General features: G+C 39.4%; 1 long non-coding RNA gene across 1 annotated transcript in view; it reads right to left on the reverse strand.

Moving 5' to 3' along the window:
• The window catches only part of LOC123001071 (uncharacterized), a 242833-nt gene extending 239569 nt beyond the window's left edge, over nt 1-3264 (reverse strand). The window contains exon 1 of the long non-coding RNA XR_006409593.3: nt 3106-3264. This is a non-coding gene — a long non-coding RNA (uncharacterized LOC123001071). The remainder of the gene's footprint in view (nt 1-3105) is intronic.
• Between the last annotated feature and the right edge of the window lie 4100 nt (nt 3265-7364).

Here is a 7364-nt window from a genome sequence, read left to right on the forward strand (position 1 = left end):
TCCACAGAGAGTGCTTAAAAGCCCCTTTCACAATCCTCTAAGAACTTCCCTAACCCCTCAATTCCTGACAATGTCCTCAGAATTGAACAATAGAGGCCCTGAAACAGGCATTTTCCATCTACAGAAAAAACCACCTCAATATTTTTTTTTCATTTTCCACGACAATACTGTGTGTTTTTGTTCATGTAGATTAAAATGGATGGTAATAACGATACTCTAACCACAGAATTTGATCTTCCAGCCCAGCTTAGACATACATTACCCCTACAGTCAGTCTGGTTTGACCAGGAACAAGGTTCTCTGAATGGATGTAAGGCAGAGAAATCAGAGACCGAGAGGGAAGACAAAGAGCAAATAGGACCAGGCAGCTTACGTTTGGTTTTAGAATCTTCTCATTTCTTCAATGAATTTCAGAGTATCTGACGTGTGCAAGTACCACCAGAATAGTCTTTACTCTCGAGTTGTACAGCACAGTGTTTTAGAAATTAAACTCTGTATTGCTTAGTTTGTCACCACTAGTAACAACTAGCTATAACGGGCTAGTTTGTTACCACTAGTGGAAGTTTGTTACACCCATTGGTACAGGTACTATTAGTTTGTTACAGCCAGTATTAGTCACTTTGTTACAGCTAGTTTGTTACCACTTAACTGTAGCACTTAGCACATTATTGCCTAAACAAACTCTAACACTTCACTGGCTGTTCACAATAAAAGTTTATTTCTGGCTCACTAAAATTCAAAACCAGACTTTCTCATCTGCAGGCACTTCTCCTCTATGGAAATGGAGATTCAGAGATCTGGACTCGCTCCCTCCTGAGCCATACTGCTCACTGTGGGCTAGACCGAATCACACCTACGGCAAGGCTGGCTGGTATGTAGTCTGCTTATGTGTCGAAACACACACACGCACCAAGAAACAAACAGATCTAGGGGACAGTTAGAAAGTTTCTGCTACAAAGTTTTCAAACAAACCTTGATTTGCATCCTGGCTCAACGGACTCTGTGATCAGGAACAAGGAACTTAAACTCTCTGGTAAGATGAGGGTAATATTTCTATGTGGTTGGTGTGAGGATAAATGATATAATAACAAATTCCTAACATTTCTGAAGTGCCAGGTGACATCCCAGCCTTTGCACACAATTTCATATAATTTTCACAATCCACCTGTAAAAGTAGGTACTGTTATCATCTCTATTTTGTAGACTGAGGTTGTACTAAATGGAGTACAGAAGCAGCCAACCATTGTTCACGGCCCCCTGTATCCGTATCCTATGTAATGTAATTTTCCGGTAATTCTCATAGAAAGGTGGAATCCCTACCTGGTGAATCTGGTTTGGCCTTGGGACTTGCTTTAGCCAAGAGAACGTAGCAGACGTGACACCGCCAGTTCTGAGCCCAGATGACCAGCTGGTGTAGAGCTCCACGACCACCACATGAACAAGTCCAGGCTTGCACAGTGGAGGACGAGAGACCACGCAGAGAAGAGCCATCCCACGTGAGGCTATCCTAGACTGCTCCATCTGCCCAGCTGAGTTGTCAGCTCATCAGAGACAACTCAGCTAGCCAAAATAAAACCAGCCTAGCCTGGCCCAGACCCGAATAACCACCCAGTGAGCTTAATAAAATCTGTTTTCATCTACTTTCATATGGATTATTACACAGCATTATTTGTGGTAATAAATAACTCAGGCAGAAGTTTTAAGAGGTTGCATTATCAGCTTAAGGTCACATACCTACTAAGCAATAGAGCCAGGAGTGGAAACATAAGGTATGGAACCTAAAACTTATGTCCTTACCTGCTACAATATGCTAAAATAATTATCTTGTCAAACTGGTTAAAGTGCTCAACAGAGAAAAGCCATTAATACTGTGCTCTATTATTAAACTCTACAATCCAGGGCAAACTAGTATTTGCCTTGTCCATGTCGGTTGCTCACATTGTTTCTCCAAAACTAGCTTTTACCTGACATGGAATATGTTTCCAGTAAATATTTATTGAATGAATTACTGAAAGTTGGCTACTCAGATAAATCAGCAATGGAAAGGGTTAAATACCACAGGCAGAGAATCTTGAAATTCAGAAATAGGAGAAATTACTTACTACAAGGGAGGTAGTAAAATATTACACAGAAAGGGTGATATATGATTATTCTCTTCAGCACACAGATTTTGTATATACAAAGATTATAAGCATGGGGCATTCCAAGCATGGGGGTGTCGAAAACAATGCACACGAGTAAGAAACAATGATAGGAACACAAGGAAACAATCACTGGTTTCCACTGGCTAAAAAATAAATTCACATCATCTGTGGAATACAAGGAATAGCATAGAGGACCATAGGGGAAGGGAGGGAAAACTGAATGGGAAGAAATCAGAGAGGGAGACAAACCATGAGAGACTCTGGACTTTGGGAAACAAACTGAGGGCTACAGAAGGGAGGGGGGTGGGGAGATGGAGTAACTGGGTGATGGGTATTAAGGAGGACACGTGTTGTGATGAGCATTGGGTGTTATACGCAACTAATGAATTGTTGAACACTACAGCAAAAACTAATAATGTACTCTATGTTGGCTAATTGAACATAATAAAAAAATAAATAAATTCATACTACCTTATGCATCAAAAAGTTCACTGGATCAACCCCCCCACCTAGCAATAGACTCTGACAATTAGCTGTATCTTGTTCTAACTCCTATCACTAATTCATCTCTTTTTTATTCACTCATTGGTTTTTTTACTCATTTATTCATTCTTTCAATGTTATTTATCCAAGAACACAGCTAAGTACCACTTCCGAAGAAGGAAGAACGCTTTTCATCTGCTATATTACAACGGAGTATAAGATTTTAAAAGGCAAGAGCTACTTTAACTCTTCTCTTTGATTTCCTAAAGCACCTATCACAAAACAGTGCTCAAATGTAAGCTGAACACACACATACACAAAAATTCCAGCTGGTTTTAAATTAATTTAAAAGTTGATTAAGTGAACTGGCCCTTTTTTTCCCTAGAAGATGTTCAGTATCAGTCACCTCTATAAAACTTAATGCTATTTGTCATTAGATAAATTTATACATTAATGGCAATCTTTTACATCCACTTACTGTGCTGGGCATCAGACTGAAGAAGGTGTCTAAGATGGGATCCTTGTCCACAAGCATAGAGAGATAAGTGCCAGTGAGTGTTCTAGGCTCTGAGGGTCCCACAGCGAATGAGACAGAGAAGGTCCTTCTCAGAGAGCTTCCACACCAGAAAGGGAATACCTACAATAAAGAAAAATAAAATTGCAAAAATCTTTAGACAATTCCTTTAAGTAATACATGCCACAAGATAACACAATTCAATATAGCGGGAATTGAGTCTAACTTCTTTAAACAGGACCTTAGGAAAGTCTCTGAAGAAGTGATATTTAAGCTGCATAGAACAATCTGAGGACAGCTTGTTCTAGGCAGCGCAAGTGGCAAGTGCAAAGGCCTTAAGTCTAGAATAAACTCATTTATCACATCTATATTTAACTATTTCAATTGAGGTAAGTACTCAAAAAGAACTTACAAAGAGATACTGGCATATTAACCAGTCAGTGACTAAAGTTCAAAGCTAGACACACTCCACTGAGATAATCTCACTTAAAACACTTCCAGAATGCGTATGCACGTGTGGAGTGTGAGCTTGCCTGCTCTGTTAACCACAAATTATCCTTGGCTGTCAACCATGAATTGGAGCCCACCCCTAATTGGCTTGTCTTCCCCTCCAGCTCTGTGTCATGCTGTCAAGTTCTTGGCATCCCTACATGGCTGTGCTAAAATGGCAATCATAACCACTGCAATCCACCCACCCCTTCCACCCACCACATGTCTGTCCCTGACCAGAATCTCCTTGGCACCTCAGAGCCATCAGCCAGCACACTTTTATCCATGAACATAAGTGCTGTATGCTCTTCCTTCTGCCACATCAGATTATTTGTAGTTATCACCCCAGGAAACAATTTGTTGATCAAGACAAATGAAAAAAATTTCATGTAGGAGTTTTATATTAAATGCCTACTGAGATCTTAATTGAAAGTTTTATGTCATCCATGAAAAAATATCTAGATCTATCTATCTCTGCCTATAACAAGCACATGGCAACACATAGTTTTACTTGTCAGACACATTTCCAACTCTCCTCCCTCCTCCTTTGTCACTGATCCCAATTTTAGTGGAAATAAAGGTGGTCATTTTCCTATGTGAGGTCCCTAATTGTTTTCACCTAGAAATTGCTCTAGGTGCCTAGTTACAGCACAGGGCCAAAGAGCCAATAATTTCATTAAAGGGGACTGAGTCAAATCAAAATCAAGATGGTAACACTTCCCCCAGAACCCTTACATTAGGTGTTCTTTCTACTCATTTCCATAAGTGGCTATACTTTTTCTATGATAGCATTTATGACACTTAATTGTTATAGTTTGTTTAAAAGTCTATCTTTTCCATTAGAGTATTAAGTCAGTAAGGGTAAGAATTGTACCGATAGAGCTCATCACATTACCCCCAGTGTCTAGCCAGTACCCGGAAAATTTACATTCATAATTTGTTGAACTAATGGATAAATGAAGCAATTCCGCAGAAACACTTTCTCAATCCAGAACAAATTCAAGCAATGAGTCTAGTGCTCTTAAATTCTTCCTACCAATCACAACTCTGAATGTCACACACCACACCCTACAGCAAGAACATTGGTTCCACCTTGGTGCATTTTCCTTTAGGACAGCTCATGATGAAAATTTGTTGCAGGTACGTATACAGTGCAAGGTAGTATGGGTTGTAAAGGGGTATGTATAAAAAACTATATGCATGAGTAGAATTATGTCTTCTACTGCTCCATTCATAGTTATATTTCCCAGAAGTTGTATTCAGGACTAGCTTTTCAGGGGGCAAGCATCTTTCTTTGTGCTACAATCCCCACTAAGAGTACAAGACTTCCTCTGTAAGTAGAGGACTCACAAAGTGTCTAGGAATCCACAAAGTTATACAGGCTAGGAACTACCCAATCCTAGGAGCGCTACTCACTTTGTAGGTGTCCTAAGTTGCTCTATCTATTAGGACAATTTTAAGACAGATGTGAGTAGTGTCTGTTTTAACAAAAACACCAAAAACATGAATTTTACAATAGCTGGAAATAAAGGTCTTGAATCACCCTGTGAATTTGTGTACCACAGATATCCTTACAACAAATTCTTTTTGGTTTAATTACACAGAATAAGTTTCTTTTCAGTCCAACTCAGGAATTCCACCTGATTTATTAAACATCACCATTAGTTATTTAATTCAGCTTCTAAAAAAACAACTTCAGGTTTTCCAATCAGCATCCAAAAACCAAGCCTTGTTCTTTTTAATAAGAGAGTAGTATTGTTCAAATTGAGCATAACTGTATCCCGCATTTGTACATTTTATATATATAATCTCATGTAAGATTCGGAATAACTTTGAGAGACAGGTACTGAGGTTATTGCCGTTGGACAGATGAGGGAACTGAGATCGTCTGAGTAAAATAACTTTCCCAAGAGCCATAGGCAGTATGAGGTAGAGGTGGGATTATGTGATGCCCAGCATTCTATCCTGCCCCAACAAAACCCTCCCTCTTAGACCTGAAAGCCATCTATTACTACCTACTCAGCCCGAAAGAGAGCAGGGACCACATGCATGGTCACCTGTACCCTCAATATTGATACACCATGATTGTCCCTAATAATCACCAGGTTACCAGGCAACCAGCTGCAAGATGAATACCACACTGAGAAGATGAAATGATTAGGCAGAGAATCAAATGATCCATTTCACCTTCAGAATTATGCCTCACATCTTACTCTCTTCCATTAGCTTTCTTTCAGTAACACAATAGTCTTATTTTTTCTATACTGGAACAGATTATATTTCCACCCCCCCCCAAAAAAAAATATTTCCATTATTTCAATGACAGCAAAACTTGCTATGTAAAGACCAACATCGGGCAGATCTGATGTGAATGCTTGTATTGAAGGATCTGTTCAAATATTTGTAAATGATGCCTCCAATCTGCCTTATCCCAATGCTTTTTATTTCATGGTATTTCTTAAAAGGTGTTGGTTAAAATGAAGTCAACTGAGCTATCATCATAGCCCCATATAAAATACATGTCATTTTTTATCATTAAGTTGGGAAATCAGCTTGCTGATATCCAGTAAAAAAAATATTTCACCCAGATCTTGTTCTTTTCTTTGTGCTCTTCCCTAAATGTTTTAAATTTCATTCTTTGTGTGCTTGCAGTTCAAGTCACAGAAGTTCAGCCTATTCAAAAATGTAATTGTCCATACTTTGCCTTTTACCTGAAACTACATAAACACACACACACACACACACACACACACACACCCCAGTCTGAAAAAAAAAATTATTTCCAAGTCCGTATTTTCAATGTTTTCATCACTTCTTAAGATCTCTTGAAAGTAATATCTTGCAGGAGAAACCACTGGGATACAAATGGACCATTTACTTGGGATATGTACTAACAGTAAACAGTAAGCATGCCTAATATTCATCCTAAAGCAACTGAAAAAGTGCACGTGAATGCTAAATGCAAACAGTAATTTAAACAGATACATGGATGAGAACATCAAGCAATCAGGAAAATTACAAATGCATAAGTTTTCAACCCTTACCCCTTGCTTTGATCCACACAGTGTCTAAAACTAATCAAATTTAAAGAAACAAACCAGGAGAAACTATTCTCACTTTTGAGATTCTGGTTTCTCTTCAAAATTTAAAGATCTGGTATATTGGACAGAAATTCCTCCACGGTAAAAGCTGGACAAAGCTGAGGAGATGCTGCTGCCCGTACGAGACAGCACAGTATCCACAGTCCCCCCCCGCCATAGTTACAATCTAACTGACTCCATTCGTGCCCCTTCCTGCCCAGTCCCTAGAGGCATGAGGGTTTTAGCCCCCAGTCTACCTCCTTCTACCAACACTGTCCTCAAATCTTCTATATCCTCATATCTTGAAACCTTGAGATCAGCTCTATTATTTTCCCTCCCTCACTGCCTGTGCCCACATGGCTACCAGGTTGTTGGAGGGCCACCTCTAAGCTAGATCTATTTCTGCCTTTCCTTTAATTCCAAATGCCCCCACCCAGTAAGTGTTTTCACTATGGCTCATCTGAACTACCCCCCAGACCACCAACCAAACATGCCACCTCCAGGTTCCCCTGCATCCTCCAACCTACTGCTTCAGTGTCCTGATTTTATGATTCTCTTGCCTTAAACTTTGTTTTCACCGTTGCTTATAAAATGTATGAACACCACAGCCTGGGTTTTAAAATCTTCCATGATCTCCCTACATCTACCCTCAAT

Source organism: Ursus arctos, unplaced genomic scaffold (assembly GCF_023065955.2).
Source record: "Ursus arctos isolate Adak ecotype North America unplaced genomic scaffold, UrsArc2.0 scaffold_5, whole genome shotgun sequence".
Taxonomy (NCBI): Eukaryota; Metazoa; Chordata; class Mammalia; order Carnivora; family Ursidae; genus Ursus; species Ursus arctos.